At 30.4% G+C, this 22,183-nt stretch overlaps 1 protein-coding gene across 4 annotated transcripts in view; it reads left to right on the top strand.

Annotated features, from left to right (window-relative positions):
* Positions 1-22,183, top strand: part of LOC114325898 (elongation of very long chain fatty acids protein 4-like) — a 340,992-nt gene that overhangs the window by 155,293 nt on the left and 163,516 nt on the right. For 2 of the 4 annotated variants that reach the window (XR_007698844.1, XM_050654149.1), the window contains exon 1: positions 14,117-14,457. The exons of 1 other annotated variant lie outside the window; for it this stretch is intronic. The gene's annotated coding sequence lies outside the window, so the exon portion shown is untranslated. Of the gene's footprint in view, positions 1-839; positions 935-14,116; positions 14,458-22,183 lie in introns of those variants that run through there. One more of the 4 variants, XM_050654151.1, reaches the window with a different exon arrangement.

Raw genomic sequence — 22,183 nt, 5'->3', positions numbered from 1 at the left:
TGATTTAGAATTGAAAAAATACAACAAAACATAGAGTAAGAAAACAATATATTAAGTGAACATTGATAGAAATTTTGATGGTAATCAAATTATGTAAATAAAAGTATTACATAATATGTATTTTGGTAGGTTCAAATAGGTAGGTACCTATGATACATTTACAATTATTACGTACCTGTTGCTTTTAAAAACTATTTAGATGTCACTACAATTATAAACTTTTTTGTTTCTGTCCTCACAACAATAAAACTAATATATTATACATTTGTTTACCTTCATATTGAACAATTATTTATTATTGACAGATCATTTCAACACCCAATCAGAGCCCGTATAACGACTAATACCATACTGTCGGTGTGCGCATGCGCGCAGATCAATATAAATTCACCCTCAATCTCAATCGCGTCTAAAGAGGTATAACTTCAAAAATCACTCAAATTGGACAACAGGTTTAGGAAATTTGAGACTTCCAACGTGTACAATTCAGCAAGTGAGTCGATTATTTTGCTCGCAAGTGTAGTTTACAGGGGGTAAAAATTCGGTGAACAACCCATAGTAAATTGGTAATTTTCTTATATTTTTTTACTAATAATTGTATACCTATTTCTGTAAATAAATGTAAAATACATTATCAGTTAAAACTGTATTTACTTAAAAATAATACATAAAAAATAATATTTTTGTATTTAAATTATTTATAAAGTATGTATATCTGGTCACCTTTTGTAACTGAAATCCGCTGATTGCAAACTTAACATATTTTTTTTTTGTTTTTATTCATTTTATAAATACCTACTTAGTGTATAATTTATTTTACATATAAGAATTTCTCTCAGGATGGATGGAAAGAGAGCAAAAACCTGTGAGAAACAAAACTGGTTACTTCTACGACTGTTGTGGTAACAAGACTGCTTTTAAAATCATTACGCAGGTATGTTAAAACATCTTGATTATTTGTTACATTTACGTAGTTTTATAACATAGGACTGTCTTTAGGGAAACTCTCAGTCGATTAACGTTAAAACATATTGACAGCAATGTGTATACATAAAAAAGAATGTGTGTGTACTTTGTACGCACGTAAGAAGTTATACTTCTACTACATATTATGTGATTTTTAAGACAATACCAAAAATTTAAAAAAATAAAAGAATAAAACGCACACAAACACATTGAAAAATGCCACAAAGAAAAAATGATTTCTGAACGATAATAATTGTTGGCAAAAATTTTAAATACGCATTTTCTGAAAAAAAAAATTATATAACAAATATACTTACAATCATAAAATGCATAAAAAAATAAAAAAATAAAAACTTGCATCGGGAATCGATCCCGTGAATTTCGGGGCGCTTTGATTCGTAATCGAAGCCTAGACTCACTCGTCCAATTCCACATTATTTGTCATGTGGAAAAATAGGGTAACTGAACGTTTTACTGTTTGACAGTTGTTTTGAATCTAATTAAATTATGTAGTTTAAATTTTGTGGAAGAAAATATTAAAATATAACAAAACAGTAAGAAAACAATATGTTAGATGAAGATTGGTAGAACTTTTGTTGGTAATCAAATTAAGTATGTAAATCAAAGCATTACATACCTACTAGATAAATAAATCTAAGCCAAAAAATCATAATTTAAAAATAAAAATCGGACCTAATTTGGGATTTCTCTCTAAAATTAGAGCGTCGATTATCCGAACGTCGATCAACCGAACGACCGCTTATTCGAACTATCGACTCCCGCGTCCCGCACTCGAATACCGAGCAAGCGTTAGTAATTGACGCTTAAAATATCTTCAATTTTCTTCAATATTGTATCCAAAAATAATTATGTTGTTGCAAAGACTGCACTTTTTTGTTTAGTTGCTAGTTGTCATTATCAAGATATAAATAAATATGTAGGTATATAAATATGGCTTTTATTCACTTGTGGATAAATATGTATGACTACAAATATGTATCAATATATTGTAGTTCGATTATCCGAACAAATCGGATCGGTTTTCCGAACACCTATGTCCCCCAATTAGTTCGGATAACCGACGCTCTACTGTATTTCAACCTAATCCAAATGTATAATTACAATATGATTATAATAAAAACTACTTACCAAATTATAATGAGTTTTCCTTGTCCAAAATAGTCCAAAAGTCCAAAAATATAGGTATATGAAAACTATTTAAAAACGCAGTATAACTATTAACTAACTTTTGTTTGTTGTTTCTTTTCACACAAATTTTAAAACGCAACAACCACAAATAATCTAACTACAGCTGTGCCACAGCCGCCATATTGAATAATTTTTGACATGTCATTTGAACATCCAATCAGAACAAAGTTATAATGCGCATGCGCCGGGATCATAGGTTTTAACATATAAAAATTCACCCTCATATCGCCGGTAAAGAAGTATAACTTCAAAAACATTATGTTTGTTTATAGTAAATATATTATTTGAGAAAGGTAAATTTCCTAAGTGTCTAAAGACCGCCAATATTATTCCTCCTCATAATGGCGGTGAAAAATTTAATACCTACAATAGATAGATAGACCTATTGCATACTACCGGTACTCTCCAAAATTATTGAGAGGCTCATAAAAGCCGCCCGACTTATGTCCTTTCTATTAGTTGAAAACAACATTTTATCACAAGATCAGTTCGTTTTTTTAAATAATAAATGTACCACTAATGCCATGTTTTCTGTAGTACATGAAGTTTATCAAGAACTGAACAATAATCTTCACACTGTCACTGTTTTTGTCTCTATGTCAAAGCTTTTGATTGTGTAAATCACGACATATTAATAATAAAACTAAATTGGTACGGAATTCGAGGAATTTCTTTGAATTGGTTTCAATCTTAGTTGAATAATAGTAAACAACTGGTTAGAGCAAATGATACATATTCTAGTCTCAAAAACATTGTATGTGGGGTACCACAAGGTTGAGTATTGGGTACGAGAAAACACCCTCTTATTTGAGCCCTGTAAACTCACCCCATTTAAAAAGTAAATTGGCGTTTAGACGCCGCGATAAATGAGAGCAATTTATTGTGACCATAAATTGCTACGACTTATTGATTTTTTTAAGGCTCTTTAGATGCTGCGATATATTGTCGCGATTGATTATAAACTGAAACAACTCGCTGCGATGTACCATTTACACACAACGATAAATTGAAACAACCAGATCGATATCGATAAATTGCTCGGATTTATCGCGGTGTCTAAACGCTGCCTTAAGGGTCTTACGGAATTTAATTTACATAGTCTTATAGCTCTTCAAAAAACTTCTTTTGACACTAACGGATAACTGATTTCGGTTGTATAAGAGGTATTGTTATGTAACATTAGTTTTTTCCGAAAATTTGTCAATGCTATTATTTAATATTTATAAAACTAGTGATTTTACCAGTCACCCTACGACGGGGAATAGGCCTACAATCAATTGCCCATACAGTCACTCAAAGCAATTTTTTTTACTTCCGTATATTTAATCGCATATCCCTTCAATGTTTTCTAACTTCCTCTATTTTTTCTGACCCCCTATTTTTTTCTGACTCCTTCCTAGTTTTCTGACACAATTCAATTTTTGCTGACCCCCTCAAAGTTTTCTGACATCCTGTAATTTTTACTGAATCCCTCTAATTTATTTTTGTTATACATGTATACATGTAGATATACAGATACATGTAGATATAAATTTCAAAAACGAAAGACAATAAATAGTAACGGCGCGTGGCACTTGCGACCAGAGCCGTGCGGTACATCTTTTCAATATGATGCAAGTCTTCGAAATGCCGCCCCTTAAATATTACAGAAACTTCACGTTTATTTTTATTAAATAAAACTACACAAAATGAACGGAAACTTTTATTTTAAAAACAAAACATACCTTTAAATTAAATGAAATATATATTAAATTATTCCCTCATAAATGGGAACAATAATATAGAAAAGATTGAGGCGTATATATACATTAACCTAAAGGCTGATTTAAACAGAAGATTTTCCTTAGCATGGGCAGCATTTGGTTGATTACTTTACAAAGAGTATTTAAATCAAACCTACCAAATACTTTAAAGGCAAAAACCTCCGATTAGTATGCATTGCCGGTTATGACATGTGGAACTGAAACATGGGCTTTTACAACATACCCCACAAACTTCAAGTGACTCAGAGAGCTATGGAACGGATCAACATTAAGCTCAGTGATCGCAAGTCCAATGAAAAGATAAGAAGACGATCAAAAGTAACAGATGTGATCCAGAAGATTGCCATGTTAAAACGGAACTGGACAGGACACATAGGAAGAATGAACAAAAGTTTCTTAAAATTAGTCATTTACACGTTATTAACACGTTAAGTATGTGTATGCCAAATTCCATGTAAATGCAAGCAATTCTTTAAAGTTCGGAGGTTTTGCAATGTTTTACCGTAAGTGACTGGACTATAAGTATGACTTCTAAAGTTCAGTTTTTTGCTTTATTTTAAGCACCTACCTACCTACCTACCTTCAAAAAATAAATATAAAAACATGATCCAAAATGCCTTAATGGGCGCCAAAATCCTTTTTTGCACACAGGCGCCAGTTACCCTTACGGGGGCCCTGTTTTGGCACATAATATAGTTCAAAACCTCTAAAGGTTTCATGGAGTATCGTTAGGAATATCAAGGTATCATTTGGGATATATCACTCAATTCTTCTAGAAGACTATTTGCCTCTATATCAGATTCTTTTTCTATTGAAAGTATTGCGTGAAGATTCATACAATATTTTTCTAGTGTTTTATCATCTATTTCACCCAGTTTAAAAATATCATTTAAAATTTTTATTATGAGTTTCTAGAAGCGAAATTCGATCAATCAAAGAATTAAAGGCAATGTCTAAAATATAGATGAACAATTTTAAATTTAGCTTCATCTGTTAAGAGCTGGTTCACAGATTTTTCGTAATCAAATAAACGCTTTTTTCTCCTGGCTCGAATTTCATTTTTACCTGGAAATTTGGAACTTATATCAAATTTTCTGCAATTTTATTCTATCATTAGCAATATTGTCTGTAAAATTTCATTTTTTTTTCTATAGTTTTTGACAACATTTTTACATAATCTGACAATTTTTGTTTTGATTTTACTAATTATTATGCCGCCCTCTTGTGATGCCGCCTGATGCGACTGCCTCGCCGCATCATAGCACGGCACGGCCCTGCTTGCGACAGAAGTGACTACTTCTTATAGTGCGTTATATACTATTGAAATTTTATGTCTGCTTATCAATGATGTATCCAGTGCGTTTAAAAGTTCATTGCAGTAGAAATCTTGAGGTCGATATACGCCTTGAGACGATATCTAAATCGGTTCAGTCATTCTGGGGTTGTTATAAAAAAGATATTTATAAAAAATAAAATGACGTTTACTAAACGACATTAAATATATCAACAAATGTCCCCGACATACTGCGTGACTTGTCGTATTAGAATTTTATAAGATTGGATAATAATTATAAGTACCGATTCTCCAGTAGAATATATTATAAATTGACTACGACACTAGCACTGTTACTAATAAAACACTCGTACTCGTATTCTAAGGTTATTCCGTATTTATATCTAGAATAGTTATAGTCCAGGGCGCATCTGTTTTTAGATGGACGTTGAGAGGTGACTCAAATTTTTTTGCAGAAATTGCTTGAAAATAAATAAAATAATAATATTTGAGTTATCCTCCCTCTCAAAAAGGTCCGGAACATTGTTTAAATAATCAAAATGTCAACAATTGAAGGAACAATTCGATTTTTTTCTTCGTTTTTTGATTATAACTTTAAAAGTATTCATTTCCGAGGAAAGTTGTACTGACATAAAAGTTGCGTAATTAAATTTCCTACAATATAGAATTGCCTTAAAATTTTAAAAATAGTCACGCTAGTTGCAGAATAGCAATAATTGCGAAAAAACCATACAAAAACAAGTATTCGCATTTTACGTTTTTAAACCATTTATGCTAGATTTAGGACCTTCATGTTTCAACCAGAAAAATTTTATGATACAGTAAAACAATACTGTGAATTTCATTAAGATCGGTTTAATAGATTTTGCAAAATAAATTTTGCAATCCAGCTTTCGCAAAAAAAAATTCATTTTTGAAGTTATACTTCTTTACCGGCGATAGAGGGTAAATTTTTATATGGGAAAACCTAGCGACCGGGCGCATGCGCATTATAACTTTGTTCTGATTGGATGTTCAAATGACATGTCAAAAATTATTCAATATGGTGGCTGTGGCACAGCTGTAGTTAGATTATTTATGGTTGTTGCGTTTTAAAATTTGTGTGAAAAGAAACAACAAACAAAAGTTAGTTAATAGTTATACTGCCTTTTTAAATAGTTTTCATATACCTATATTTTTGGACTTCTGGACTATTTTGGACAAGGAAAACTCATTCTAATTTGGTAAGTACCTAGTTTTTATTATAATCATATTGTAATTATACATTTGGATTAGGTTGAAATACATACATTTATTTTCTCAAAAATGCGGATTTTAGAGAGAAATCCCAAATTAGGTTCGATTTTTATTTTTAAATTATGATTTTTTGGCGTACATTTATTTATTTAGTAGGTATGTAATGCTTTGATTTACATACTTAATTTGATTACCAACAAAAGTTCTACCAATCTTCATCTAATATATTGTTTTCTTACTGTTTTGTTATATTTTTATATTTTCTTCCACAAAATTTAAACTACATAATTTTCAAAACAATTGTCAAACAGTAAAACGTTCAGTTATCGTATTTTTCCACATGATAAATAATGTGCGATTGGACGAGTGAGTCTACGCTTCGATTACGAGTCAAAGCGGCACAAAATTCAAGGGTTCAATTCCCGATGCAAGTTTTATTTTTTTATTTTTTTATGCATATTATGATTGTAAGTATATTTGATATATAATTTTTTTTTTCAGCAAATGCGTATTTAAAATTTTTGCCAGCAATTATTATCGTCCAGAAATCATTTTTTCTTTGTGGCATTTTTCAATGTGTTTGTGTGCGTTTTATTCTTTTATTTTTTTAAATTTTTGGTATAGTCTTAAAAATCACACAATATGTAGTAGAAGTATAACTTCTTACGTGCGTACAAAGTACACACACATTCTTGTTTCAAAATGTTACAGGACTGAAAATAAAGCAGATAGCAAGTTGAAATTTTTTTTGCTTATAGAAGTGTACTGTACCTTTCATTTGAAATTTTCAAAATTAAAATTGATTGATTACCACGGCGTCAGAAAATTTTTGAAACAAACAATAATTTTTGGTGCTACGCGCAGGACAGGGGTGTTCGATTCACACAAGTTGATTTCCACCAAAATTTCTTCCAATCTTTATCTAATATATTATTTTCTTACTCTATATTTTGTTGTATTTTAATATTTTAATTCCACAAAAATCAAACTAATTTTATTATTGTTTGTGAAATATTGTTTAAACAATTGCATATGTTTAAAAATAATAAACTTTTATTATTTAAGTTAAAATATATGAACAAAGAAAGTTTTTGCTAATAAAAGTGTTATTTCAAAGGGTAGAGTATGTGTTTTTATTTTGCAATAAATAAAAATTTATTTATTTATATCGAAATGTAATAAAAATTAAAATGTATCAATCATTATCAAAGGTCATTGGAATGCCCAATCAGAGCAAACTATCCTCTGTCCTGCGCGTAGCACCAATAATTAATGTTTATTTAAAAAAATTCCTGACGCCGTGGTGTTAATCGATTTTAATTTTGCAAAATTGAAAATGAAAGGTACAGTACCCTTCTATAGGCAAAAAAATTTTCCACTTGCTATCTGCTTTATTTTCAGTCCTGTAACATTTTGAAAAAATGAATTTTTTTACGAAAACTGGATTGCAAAATCTATTAAACCGACCTTAATGAAGTTTACAGTGTTGTTTTACTGTATCATAAAGTTTTTCACGGTGAAATATGAAGGTCCTAAGTGTAGCATAAATGGTTGAAAAACGTAAAATGCGAATACCTGTTTTTGTATGTTTTTTTCACAATTATTGCTATTTTGCAACAAGGATGACTATTTTTTAAATTTTTAACCAATTCTATATCGTAGAAAATTTAATTATGCAACTTTTATCTTAGTACAACTTTTCTCGAAAATGAATACTTTTAAAGTTATAATCAAAAAACCAAGAAAAAAATCGAATTTTTCCTTAATTTTTTGACATCTTGATTATTTAAACAATGTTCCGGACCTTTTTTAGAGGGGGGATAACTCAAATATTATTATTTGATTTATTTTCAAGCAATTTCTGCAAAAAAATTTGAGTCACCTCTCAACGTCCAAATGTACTAATATTTTTACAGATGCGTCCTGGTCTATTATCCTCAGTATAAGGTAGACATACGCTCTGAGCTTCGCTGGTGTCGCTCCTGGCGGATTACTAATTCAACTTTCACTGGTAATTTTTAAATTTATTATTTAATTGTTATCGCTTAATATTTGCAACGCTAAAAAGTAGTTAAATTATAACAGATTTTTTTAAAGATTTTGTTAATCATTTTGACGTTCTATTGATGAAATATTAATTTCTTACTTCGGATATTGGCGAATGGATTTAGTGTCCGCAGTCATATAAACCCAAAAAAAATACTTCGGATACTTTCACAATTATCGTGTAGATGGCGCTAGATTAATTTATAATTACATATTACGGAACATTAAAAAACGTAAATTCAGTATTTAAAACGTAAGTATATTTAAAGTAAAAATATATACCACAGCTTTGACCAACTAATATTTTTTATAATTAATGTTTTTAATTTTAATTTTAAATTAATCACTTTGACATTTATGTCAAATTTCCGGTAAACGTTTACAGACTTGTCACTACTGGCGCTCGCGAATTTATAAATATCCCCTCTACGTACGAGCTCACAGCGTATAGAACGAAAATAATTTGTTACTAAAAAACTCGGTTTAATTTAGATATAAGTATTCTCACTTTATTCCGAAATAGTAGTTTGGCAACGTCGAAATCTTCTGCACAAATACATAGAACAAAGATATATATTGTGTCAAATATGTCAATTTTGATTTTTCTCTGTAACTGACAAACCAAATTAACCTAGGCGAAAAGTTTTTTTTTGAAAATTCGTTTATATAAAAATACCAGCTTTTCAAATCCCAAAGTAGATTTAAGTCTACAGTCAATATTAACAGAGTTATTCAAATTGTTTATAAGCCAAAATTGACTCTACTTTTGTAAAATGTTTTCGGAATAATAAAAATAAGTTTTTATTGCAGTATTATTTTTTCATATGGTTTTCACAGAATTGCTGTATGCATAAGCGTAACCAGGATGATCCTAAGGGGGGGGGTTACAACTACCTGAAAGGGGGGGGTTACAACTACTGGAAGATCTCTGAGGGCTATGGTGTTAAGCGTATAGAGCTCAAAGTACATCCCAATGGGGGGGGGTTACAACCCCCAAAACCCCCCCCTGGTTACGCCTATGGCTGTATGCTTCTTTTCATGAGCATTTTTCAGTGCGCCACAAATGATAGAAAAAAAAGGTAAGTCCATGATAATATACATTTTAGTGACATGACGTTTTAGTTAAATCTGACAGTTGTCAAATTTTATTTGCAATTTGGCATAAAAACAAATCAATTTTGTTTATTGCATTTATAAAATGGTATTTTCTTTGATTTGAATAGCCTTTTAAATTATTCAGATTATATTCGTAGATATATTATATAATTCGCAAATTATTTTATTTTCGATTATAGCGACATCTATTGACAACTAGAATAAATGTTATAAATGCCACCGACGAAATGTAATCACGGACGTGCGTTTTTTCTGTGACATACAATTTAATGCGTTAGAAAGAAATCGAAAAACTGTGACGCACTGAAAGATCCTCATGAGAAAAAGCATACCATTATTATTTTCTGAACTCTTGGGAGAAACAAATTGAATAAAATTTAAACTGATTGACGAATGATCTTGAAATTTTCTGGGCATTATATGGACTATTTGACTTAACTTTTCATGCAATATCAAAGTCTTAAGTTCATTTTTGCAAAAGTTATAGCAAATTTTTAATTTTCGAAATTTTAGTCTTACTTTGCAATTTTCTAAACAAGAAATAATAGGACCAAAATTAAAAAACGGCCATTTTAAACCTTTGCTCATCTGCTAAAAGATGAATACCCCAAATAAGATATTTATTTACCCCATTTGTCCTGTAGCGATTTAAACCAAAAAACTGCCATTTTTGACCCTTATTTGTTAATAACTAAAATTCTCGTCCCAATTGTGATTTTCATTTTTGTATTTATAATGTCTTAGGTATATAGTACCCAAAAAAACCCATCTGCAACCTGGCTGCTCAAGTTTCCCGACAAAAACCTTATTTCTCTGGACTTAAAATCCTTACACACTCTTTAGAAAAGCGATATTTAATTCTGAATTACTTAGCGGTATATTGTGAAAAGGGATTTATTCATCTTTGAAAAGTTTCCTTTTTCGTGTATTTTCTATCATGTTAATTAAATTATCAACTTCTTCGACAGCCGCAATACCTTTTAACCCATTTTTTTATTATATAGTCCTTTTCATGACCATTTTTCAGTGCGTAACAGCTTTTCGATTTCTCTCTAACGCATTAAATTGTATGTGACAGAAAAAAAAACGCACGTCGCTGATTACAGACATTTATAACATTTATTCTAGTTATTCTAGTTGTCGATAGATGGCGCCATAATCAAAAAAGAATTATTTATTAAATAAAATAATAATATTATCAATATAATCTGTACAATTTATAAGACTATACAAATCAAAGAAAATACCATTTTATAAATGCAATAGACACAATTGATTTGTTTTTATTCCAAATTGAAAATAAAATGTGACAACTGTCAGATTTAACTAAAATGTCATGTTAGAATAAATCTCATAAATGTGTATTATCACGGACTTACCTATTTTTCTATAATTTGTAACGCACTGAAAAATGGCCATAAAAAGGAGAATATAGTTACTCACAAAATAAATCAAAAGATAATATATTTTTGCCTTTGATGACATTGACAGTCATAAAATAGGTTATACGCTCTGAGCTTCGCTGGTGTCGCTCCTAGCGGACTACTAATTCTACTTTCACCGGTAATTTTTAAATTTATTATTTAATTGTTATCCCTTAATATTTACAACGCAAAAAAGAAATTAAATTGTAATCGATTTTTTTAAGATTTTGCTAATCATTTTGACGTTCTATTAATAAAATATGAATTTCTTACTTCGGATACTTTCACAATTATCGTGCAGATGGCGCTAAGATTAATATATTAATTTATAATTACACATTACGGAACATTAAAAAAACTTAAATCCAGTATTTAAAACGTAAGTATATTTAAAGTAAAAATATATACCACAGCTTACCAATTTTAAATTAATCACTTTGACATTTATGTCAAATTTCCGGTAAACGTTTACAAACTTGCCACTACTGGCGCTCGCGAATTTGTAAATATCCCCTCTACGTACGAGCTCACAGTGTATACCAGACTTAAACAAGGGTGTGGGTCGGTATAAATTTGGATTAAATTCTTATACCAAGTATAACCATGTTTATTGGTAGTGATTTTGCCTATACCTGATTTATTCTCAGTAGTAATTGCACAAGAGCTCTGAAATTCTATATTAATTTTAGAGGTCGAGTGCAATTTGTTGCGATTATTTCATGAATAAAACTGTTCAAAACCAAAATTTGATTGTAATTTATTTATGTAAGTACCATTAAACACACAGTTTTTATAAATATTTGACAATTGAAAGTCATCACTTTTATAATTTTTAAAACATTAATTGTCATTAATGTCACTGAATGTATTTTTTCGTAGCAACGAAGGGCATCTGACGTAATATACTTAACGACGGGAGATTATAAAAAATTATCGATTTAATTCAGATTTCTGTAGCTTTCTATTGGTCAGAATCTCCTATGAATGAAATAATCAGTATAACTTTTATACTTGGTTTATTAGTAAGAGTGTAGTATTATTATAAAGGTACTTATGTGCATTCTTTCACGGTTTTTGCTGTAAATTTTTAAGAACCGCTTGGATTGACATGAAATTTGGCATACGCATAGCTAACATGTCAAAAAAAGTGATATGGTGCCGACGTGTGCTTTTGCCCTGGGGGTGACTGTCATCCCATCTCGTGGGTGAAGAAATCTATGTCCAAGATAAGTCCCGAAATGGATAAACTGACTAAATTTAAGCAACTTTTGTTCTATATAGTTTTTTCACCAAATCAATACTTTTCGAGTTATTTGCAAGTGAATATGTTAATTTTTCAACAAAATAACCACGTTTTTAGACGGTTTTTCGCAAATAACTCAAAACGTAAACATTTTGTCGAGAAAAATATTCTTAGCACAACTATAGCCTATCAAAAAGTGAACAAATGGTGTACGTATTAGGTCTCTATACCTAGCAAAAGCAGAGTGATAGCTAATGAAAAATAGGTTCATATTCGAGAAATTCCAAATAGAACAATTCAATGTGAAATATCCAAATAATGAAGCATTCTTGGGGAAAACACATTACAACTTTTTTAAAGTGTTTAAAAAAGCTTTATTTCTGTTTTTATAAAAAAAATTTCTAGCATCAAATGTAGGCAAGTTACGCTCAAAATAAACTTGGTTCCTTTTGTTTTGGCAAAAAAATAATCAGGAAGATCACCCCTCAATTAGCAACTTAAATGAAATTAATCGTTACCGCTTCACAAGTTACTTTACTTAGGTTGTGTTTATATGATCTGTAAGTTTCATCGATTCAAAGTGCTTATTTTTGAAAAAATTTGGTTTTAAAGTAAAATTTTTAAAAAATTTATTTTTAGAAAAAAATGTTTTTTTTTTCAAAATAACTTAAAAATTGTTTGAGATAACAAAAATTTTAAACAATCAAAAACGTCAGCTTTACTTTTCTGAATATTTTGTATTTTTTTGTTTTTCTGTAAGACAAAAATTGGTTAAGATTCGGTGTTTCTAAATTTGCATACACTCGTGATAAGTGACTCGTTCAAGTTCTTTTAACTACAGCTCTTTCAAAAATAAGGACTTTGAACCGATGAAACTTACAGATCATATGATCAACACGTACGCGAGTAAAAAACTTGTGAAGTGGTAACAATTAAGTTAATTTGAAATGCTAATTAGGGGGTGATTTTCCAGATTTCTTACCAAAAAAAGGGACCAACTTTATTTTGAGCGTAACTTGTTTACTTTTGATGCTAAAATTTTTTTTTAAAAAACAAAAATAAGCATTTTTTTAAACACTTTAAAAAAGTTAAAATGAGTTTTCCCCAAAAAAGTGCTTCGTTTTTTGGTTATGGCACGTTAAAATATTCGATTTGGAATTTGACGAATATGAACCTATTTTTCATTAGTTATAATTCTGCTTCTACTAGGTATAGTGACCTAATATTATATACACCATGTTTTTCACTTTTTTACGTGCTATATTTTTGATAAGAATTTTTTTCTCAACCAAATACTTACTTTTTGAGTTATTTGCGAAAAACCGTCTGAAAACGTGGTTCTTTTGTAGAAAAATTAACATATTCACTCGCAAATAACTCAAAAAGTATTATTTTGGTGAAAAACTTTATAGAACAAAAATTGCTTAGAATTAGTCATTTTATCCATTTCCGGACTTATTTCGAACATATATTTTTCACCCTCAAAAGGGGGTGAAACTCACCCCTAGGGCAAAAGCACACATCGGCACAATATCACTTTTTTTCTTTGACTTGTTAGCTATGTGTATGCCAAATTTCATGTCAATCCAAGAGGTTGTTTAAAATTTAGAGGTTCTGCAATATTTTACCTTTAAAGAACATACTATTATAAAGTAGTCAACTTGTGTACAAGCACCGCTAAAGCGCACTCGTTTAATCTGATTCACACACAATTTTTTTACACCTCGTAATGCCACTTTTACTCAAGGCCGTCCCTGACATTGCAAGTCCCGATGTATATATAATTCACGAATGGTACTATCTACACACCCGGTACCCCTCCACGCGTTTTCAACCTACTTGGATAAGACGTTTTCTCTAAATATACCAAATCGTTTTACAAATATACTTTCCGACCAATTCTTTAGATCACTCTCTTGCCAAAAACCACCGAATACAGTACGGACATCCACCAATAGTACCGTTCTTCCGTTATTTTTTAATATCTAACATTTTTCGGTGTTTAAATTTTTGGCGGGTTTTGTGCAGTGTCGCTTTAACCATGCAATGGAAAGAGCTGAAGTTGTAGAATTTATACTGCGGTTTTTGCTTGTTTGAAAAGTGTTCGACGGAAAAACTATTATAAATTAAAAAGTGTTTTTTTGGAATTATTTTTGAAAAGTGAGTATTAGTGTTTTATTTTATTCTGTTTTAATAAATTCGCCCACGACATTTGAAATCATATTTAAGGGGACTTTTACTTTTTAAATTTCAAAAAAAGGCAATTTTTGAATATTTTTTAAAGAAATACTATTATAATTATAGTTATAATTTTTTGGTTTGCATTGAACTTTTTTTGGTTCTTTAGTTCTTTTTCACAAAGGACGTTTGCCAAGACACTTTTTTGCCTTCTTGTTACAATTTTTTTTAATTATATCGGGATTCAACTTATGATATTTAAAACTAATTAATAAACCTTTAGTTCACTTTTTTATTTTTTTATGGCCTTTATAAGCAATTTTATAAAGAGTTCAAGTCTTTTTGGGGTAAATTTTCACTGTGCTTAAAAGGTGTTTTTTTACTTCTTAGTAGTTGTATAATATAAAGTATCAAAAAAATTTTGATTTACTGAGATTGGTGTAGTAGATTTTGAGAAAAAGTCTCCCAGTTTTGAACATTGTAATTTCGAGAAAAACGCGTTTAATAGTTATTTTTCTACAAACGTGTTAAAAATGCAACTTTTAGCACTACATAGGAGCGGTAAAAATGTTACTTTTTCTACAACCGTGTGTTAAAAATGCAATTTTTAGCACTGCATACGAGCGTTAAAAATGCTACTTTAAGGCACTAGTGCTTTAAAATTTTTATGGCACTGCAGTTCGTATTGACCGTATAGGCCGTAATGTCAAAAAAATATAAAAATGGAATGTCAGTCAAGTTCAAGTAAAAGTTTTTGTAGATATTGCCCTGTAATTACGTTTGTAGAAAAATATTGTATGATATGCGTGTTAAAAAGTACATTTTTAAGGCGCTCATGTGAATTGCAAAACTCGCTTCGCTCATTCTGCAAACTTTCACATGCGTGCCTTAAACGTGTACTTTTAACACTTATATCATAAATAACTATTAACGCACTAGTGCTTTAAAATTTTAAAGGCACTGCAGTTAAAATTGAAATGTCAAATTTTGAAAACAAACGGCAAATAATTTTTTATATTTCATTTATTAACATTAATATTAACAGTACAACTTGCGCAATTTGAAAAAGGTTTTTTTAGAAGGTTTTTTAAAATTTAATTTAAACTGTATTATTGCATTTTTAACACGTTTGTAGAAAAAAACTATTAAAATTTGTTCGAATATACAACAATAAAAGTAGATGTTATTATTCTATAGTTGTTATGATTTACATATTGACAGTATAGGCAGTTTTGATGTAATGTCAAGAAAAATATAAAAATGGAATGTCAGTCAAGTTCAAGTAAAAGTTTTTGTAGGTATTGTCCTGTAATTGAGAATGAATAAATTATAATTGTTGATATATAAGACGCTTGGAGAAAAAATATTGTATGATATACGTGCTAAAATTACATTTTTAAGGCACTCATGTGAATTGCAGAATTCGCTTCGCTCATTCTGCAAACCTTTACATGCGTGCCTTAAAATTGTATTTTAACACTTATATCATAAATAACTATTTTCTACAACCGTGTTAAAAATGCAATTTTTAGCACTCCATACGAGCGTTAAAAATGCTACTTTAAGGCACCAGTGCTTTAAAATTTTTAAGGCATTGCAGTTCGTATTGACCGTATAGGCAATTTTGATGTAATGTCAAAAAAATATAAAAATGGAATGTCAGTTAAGTTCAAGTAAAAGTTTTTGTAGATATTGTCCTGTAATTACGTTTGTAGAAAAAATATTGTATGATATGCGTGTTAAAAAGTACATTTTTAAGGCACTCATGTGAATTGCAGAACTCGCTTCGCTCTTTCTGCAAACTTTCACATTAGTACCTTAAACGTGTACTTTTAACACTTATAATATCAGATATATATAGATAACTATTATGATATAAGTGTTAAAAGTACACGTTTAAGGCACGCATGTGAAGCACTCTAAGCAAATTTGAGAATAAGAAACTTATAAATCATATAAATAACTTCGATATGACGTTCGCTGAATATGTCTATCCTTATTTGTTGTTTAGAAAATTTCAAAATAAATCATAAATTTTGAGATTTTATAAATGTTCATAACTTATGTAAAAATTAAGAGATAACCTTCGTATTACACGGAATGCTGAGACTTCTTATACTTAAATTATATTTTAAATTTCAAAGCAATTGGTCACATAGTTCAAAAGTTATTAAATTTTTTTATCCCAAATTCATTTTTTTGCAACACTATAAGTCAGAAAATTATGAGGTTACAGTAACACTTCTGACAGTATATGAAAGAAGAACATTTAAACTATTAACTTAATTAAAAAAATGACAAAAGTTATTTTAAACAGTGTAAAATTATTTTGCAAAAACATGTAGTTTATTGCTTACTTATAAACAATTAGAATAACTTTTTAACCGATACCCGTAGACAAATTATTTTTTATACTTAGAAAGACTGAATTTTTATACACATTTAGAAAGAAAAACAGTTGTCCTAGGACAATTAGGAACAAAGTTAGCCCCCCCTTTTTAATTTACATGTTCGTGCAATATTTAGAATTATTTTTTGTCGTTTTTTTTAATTAAATTAATAGTGTAAATCTTCCCCTTTCATAAACTATCAAAAGTATTACTGTAACTTCATTTTGTGATTTATAGCGTTGCAAAAAAAACTTAATTTGGGATAAACAAATTAAATAACTTTTAAACTATTTGACCGATTGCTTTATAATTTAGGGTATGATTTAAGCACCAGAAGTCTCAGCATTCTGTGTAATAAGAAGTTTCTATACATAAGTTATGAATATTTATAAAAACTCAAAATTTATGATTTATTTTGCAATTTTCTGAGCAACCAATAAAGATAGACATATTCAGCGAACATATTCTTACTCTCAAATTTGTTTAAAATGCTTAACTTTTTGGTAATAGACCAGAAAAAACGAAAATTTACCGTTTTTTGATCTTCATTTGTTTATAACTATGTATATCATCAAAATCAGCTGCAGGAAACATATGTTATTATTATACATGTCCATACTACTTAAAAAAATGTGGTTTCGGCCTCGAGGGGGTTGTGTCACCAACAGGATATTTTTTTCCTTATTTCTCTGAACTAATTTGTTGCGGTTTTTAATATTTGTACCTTTTGCTCTAAGTTATCTTCGTTATCCGAGATCAGGATTGTGTCGTCTGCAAAGCAAACATTTTTTATTTGTTTTCTGTCCAGCTCATATCCTTGTAAAGCTAATTTTACTGTTTAGCTATTTCTCAAGTTAATATCTACTACTTCTGATATTTTTGATTCTTATTTTAGAATAGTTCTTTTATATTAATGTCTTTAATTATCTTTACTATTGGGTTGGTGGTTTTTCTTCTTATAGTAATTTAAATACATCTTCTAACCTAATGCAATCAAAAAAGCATGTACTTATACACAGATTTGCTATGTATTGGTATTCAATATTTCTCCTTCACTAGTTTGGAATTGGATTGGTATGGCATTATTGTTTAATGTTCCCTCACCTCTATACTTTCAATTGCTGCCTCCCCTCCACATTTTAAAAGCTTATTTGGTACGCCACAGTATCCTGAGGCTTTCGAGATTTTTAATTTACGTAATATGCCATCTTCGATTTCTTTTTTTTTATCATCACTTTCTCTTTCTTCTGCTTCTATAGACATTATACTGTTACCATTGTTACTTTTTATTTTGCTCCCTTTTTTAGGCCTTTAAGAATTTTTAAATTTGTCAGTTACATTTCTTCCAATCTTTCTATTTAAACAGTCAATTCATAGTCTGATCGCCTAAAATAGTTATTTATGTATTAAGAGCGAAAAGTGATACATTATTGCTTGAGAGTAATAGTTACCGCGTGACACGGAGCGGAGCGCGGTAATTACTCGAAAGCAATAATGTCACTTTTTGCTTGTAATACATACAACATTTTTTCTACAATCACTTAATAAAATGAAACTATTTTTAAATCATTAACTTTATTGTAACTATTTTATATCTGTCATACTGTCAAAACATTAACTTTTATATCTGTCAGTTTGAATTTTCAATTTATTTGTATTGTATGATTGTATGGTTGCTACGGATGACGCGCGTTTAGCAAACTTTAACCCGCTAGAGCGATAAAGTGACGGTACTTAGTAAACGTCAACTTTTCGTTCCCATTGCCAAGCAAAAAAGTCTTCTTTATCAAGCGATTGTAGAAAAACTATATTATAGTCCAGGCGGGCAAATGGATTGGACAATTTCCAAAAGAGTCTATTTTTAACGAAAACTTTTCGTTTATAAATTCGCAAAGTCTGTTGGTTCGTGCGTCGCTGCTTCTGCAATGTTTAGAGGCTACCTAGCGATGTATTCCTATGTAGTTTTGTCTTCTGAATCCAAATCTGATAACGGAATTTCCCTATCTCTAACCATCTTCGAGATATCCGACCTCAAAGTCGTCATTGTGACGGCACAAGCCTTCTTTAAATATTTATTTTCTTCCGACATAGAAACGTCAACTCAACTTGTTTTCGTTTGTTTTCTTGGTCTAAAACCGAATATTCAACCATCAGATATCAAATCTATATTATACGAGGTATGTCAAAAAATATGAAGTTCGACCAAGATTAAAGTATATTTATTTTTCACAATATTGAAAAGTGTTATTATAAAAATTCGTTTGGAGTTAAAAGCTATGTTCTAATATATGCAATTACTTGTACCTATATCCTTCTAATGAAAAAAAAATATTTGAAAATTTTTCTCAAATTACGGATACCAATATCATTTTCATTTATAACTCTTTTATTATTAATTTTACAAAGAAAAGTTATTTATTCTTCATATTGCAATTACTTGTATTATTTTTCTAATGAAAAAAAAATGTCTGAAAATTTTTCTCAAATTACGGATACCAATATCATTTTCAGTTATAACTCTTTTATTATTAATTTTACGAAGAAAAGTTATTCTTCATAAAAAGATCTGCATGGTATAAGATGAAATCAGCATATATCAAATTTTATCAATTTTATTCGAGGTATGTCAAAAAATATGAATTTCTCTCGAGAGTTGAGTACCTTTATAGTTCACAATATTTGATATAATTGCATATTAAAACATAGTTTTTAATACTAAACAACTTTTCATAATAGAAATTTTCCATATTATGAATTTAAATACGTAAATAAACAAAGTTTTCGTTATGATAATGCTCGCATTTTCAGCTTGTTTTTTCTGGAATCACTTCAAGATGTACCTACCTTGTATCAATAAACACTCTATGTGCCAGTTGCGCAAACCTTGTGCTTAATTTTTTATTTAACAAAATCTGAAAAAAATCACAACTTTTTGCTTTTTGCACACATTTTTTCGCCTAAACCCAAGAGATATTGCTTTGAAAAAATTAGAAAGGGTAAAAGTTTTGTTTTTTAATTATAAATAATATGTGACGAGATAGAAATTGAAAACTTAATGTTTATTGTTTAAAAAATAACAATAATTTTGGAAATTTTTAGAGCAAAAAAAATGAAATTTATCATTTAAATTTTTTCGACCCCTTGTGCATAACTTACGGCCTTCATATTCCGCCTAGGGAAACACTATAATATGTACCACTGAAACGTATGCTAAATTTTGAGGGTTTTTTGGAGTCGGTTTAGTAGCTTTTGCGTAATAATTTTGCAATCCAGGGTCCGCAAAAAAATTGCAAATTTGAAAAATTTGCAAAAAGTAAGCACTTCAAATAGTCTAGAAAATTTTTACCTATACAGGAACGCTCAATATTTCAAGTGCACCTCAAAAATTCGAAAAACCGAAATCGGTCAACTAAGAGAGTCTAGGGAATTTTTTAAATTTATTGTGGTGGTGGTAGCCCTCCCCTCCCCCGCGCGCCTATCAAAAAGTGAACCAGCGATTCAAAATCACTACTCGCTCCAAAAATTATATTTTTCGAATCCCTGTCATCCGCTTATGATCTTTTCTTTTTTGTTAAGTCCATGTCTCGGGGAATAACTCTCCTTAATACAGATTACAAAATATTTTCGAGTACCTATCTTATATGGTCGCCTAAGTGCACATTCAGAGGAGCTTCTTGGAGAATATCAAAGTGGTTTTAGGCCTGGTCGATCAATAACAGACCAGATCTTTGTGCTAAGGCAAATACTGGAAAAACCAATGAATTCAATATCGACACATACCATCTTTTCGTAGATTTTAAATCGGCCTATGATAGTGTCCTAAGAAATAAATTGTATGAAGCCATGGATAAATTCTACATCCCTGATAAACTGATAAGATTGGTTAAGGCTTCAATGGGTAAAGTCGTTTGCAAAGTCGAAATACAGGGCGAACAATCACAGGCGTTTGAAACGAATGTTGGGCTGCGACAGGGAGATGCGCTGGCATGTCTCCTCTTCAACATAGCTCTGGAAAAGGCGGCCAGAGATGCCTGACTAGAAAACAGAGGAAATATTTTTAATAAATCATCCCAAATTTTGGCATGTGCCGATGACGTGAACCTAGTTGCCCGCACAACACGCAAACTAGAAGTAATGTATACCACCTTCTCAAATGCCTCAAAAAATATGGGCCTGAAAGTAAACGAGGAGAAAACTAAAATGATGGCATCAATACCCAAAAATAGAGCCAGAAACATCGGTCACCAATTCTCTGTTGATAACTCTACCTTTGAAGTGGTGGACAAATTCGCACACTTAGGCTTCCTGATCACCAAGGAGAACGTCATGACGGAAGAAATCAAGCGAAGGAGAATCCTAGCGAAAAAATGCTATTTTGGACTGAGTAGACATATGAGAAGCAGAAACTTAAGCCAAAAAACAAAAATAACCATATACAAAACCCTTATACAACCAGTACTGACATATGGATCGGAGACATGGACCATCTCCAATGCAGATGAAAACCTTCTGCTTATATTTGAACGAAGGATCCTGATAGGCATATTCGGTGGCATCTGTGAAAATGGTATTTGGACGAGGAGGTACAACTACGAGGTATACCACAGATATAAACATATATTTGGTGGTAAAGACGTAGTATCTCTTATAAGAATAGGAAGCCTAGGATGGGCAGGACATCTAGCAAGATCACAACATAACAACCCTCCTAGAAGAATCCTTATGTCACAATCTGTGGGAAGTAGAAAAAGGGGTAGGCCAAAACCTAGATGGAAGGATGGTGTAGATGAGGATGGGAGAAAAATAGGCGCAGCAAACTGGCAATGGTTGGCAATGGATAGGACTGACTGGCGTAATAGAGTTGGGAAGGTCGAGGCTCTTTCATAGGGCTGTAGCACCATTGATGATGATGATGTCTCGGGCAACAATGATTTCAAAAATGTATTTTCAAAGACTTATTTTAATTGCAAAACAGAAAATTTGAAATAAACAATAATTTTGATCGGCGCACCGAGGAGCTACACCCACCACCGTAACTTTAAAAAACTTATTAGAGATTTAACATACCAGTTCAACAACTACATTTCTATACATAATATAGGTACTCATCTATCTGATGATATTGCTGTCTCATTTTCCCATCTTTCCTTGTTCATTTTATACTCTACCCAACTTCAAAAACATTCCATCTGTGTCATAGATATTTTAATAATATTATATCTACCGTAAACCATAATACTGGATATTACAATTTTATTAGTACATTTATATTTCATTAGTTTATTTTATTAATGTATATTTAATAGCTTTTTGTTCAA

Source organism: Diabrotica virgifera, chromosome 6, assembly GCF_917563875.1.
Source record: "Diabrotica virgifera virgifera chromosome 6, PGI_DIABVI_V3a".
NCBI classification, from domain to species: domain Eukaryota; kingdom Metazoa; phylum Arthropoda; class Insecta; order Coleoptera; family Chrysomelidae; genus Diabrotica; species Diabrotica virgifera.
Note: the sequence above shows the minus strand (reverse complement) of the source record. Positions and strands in the feature narration are given on the sequence as shown.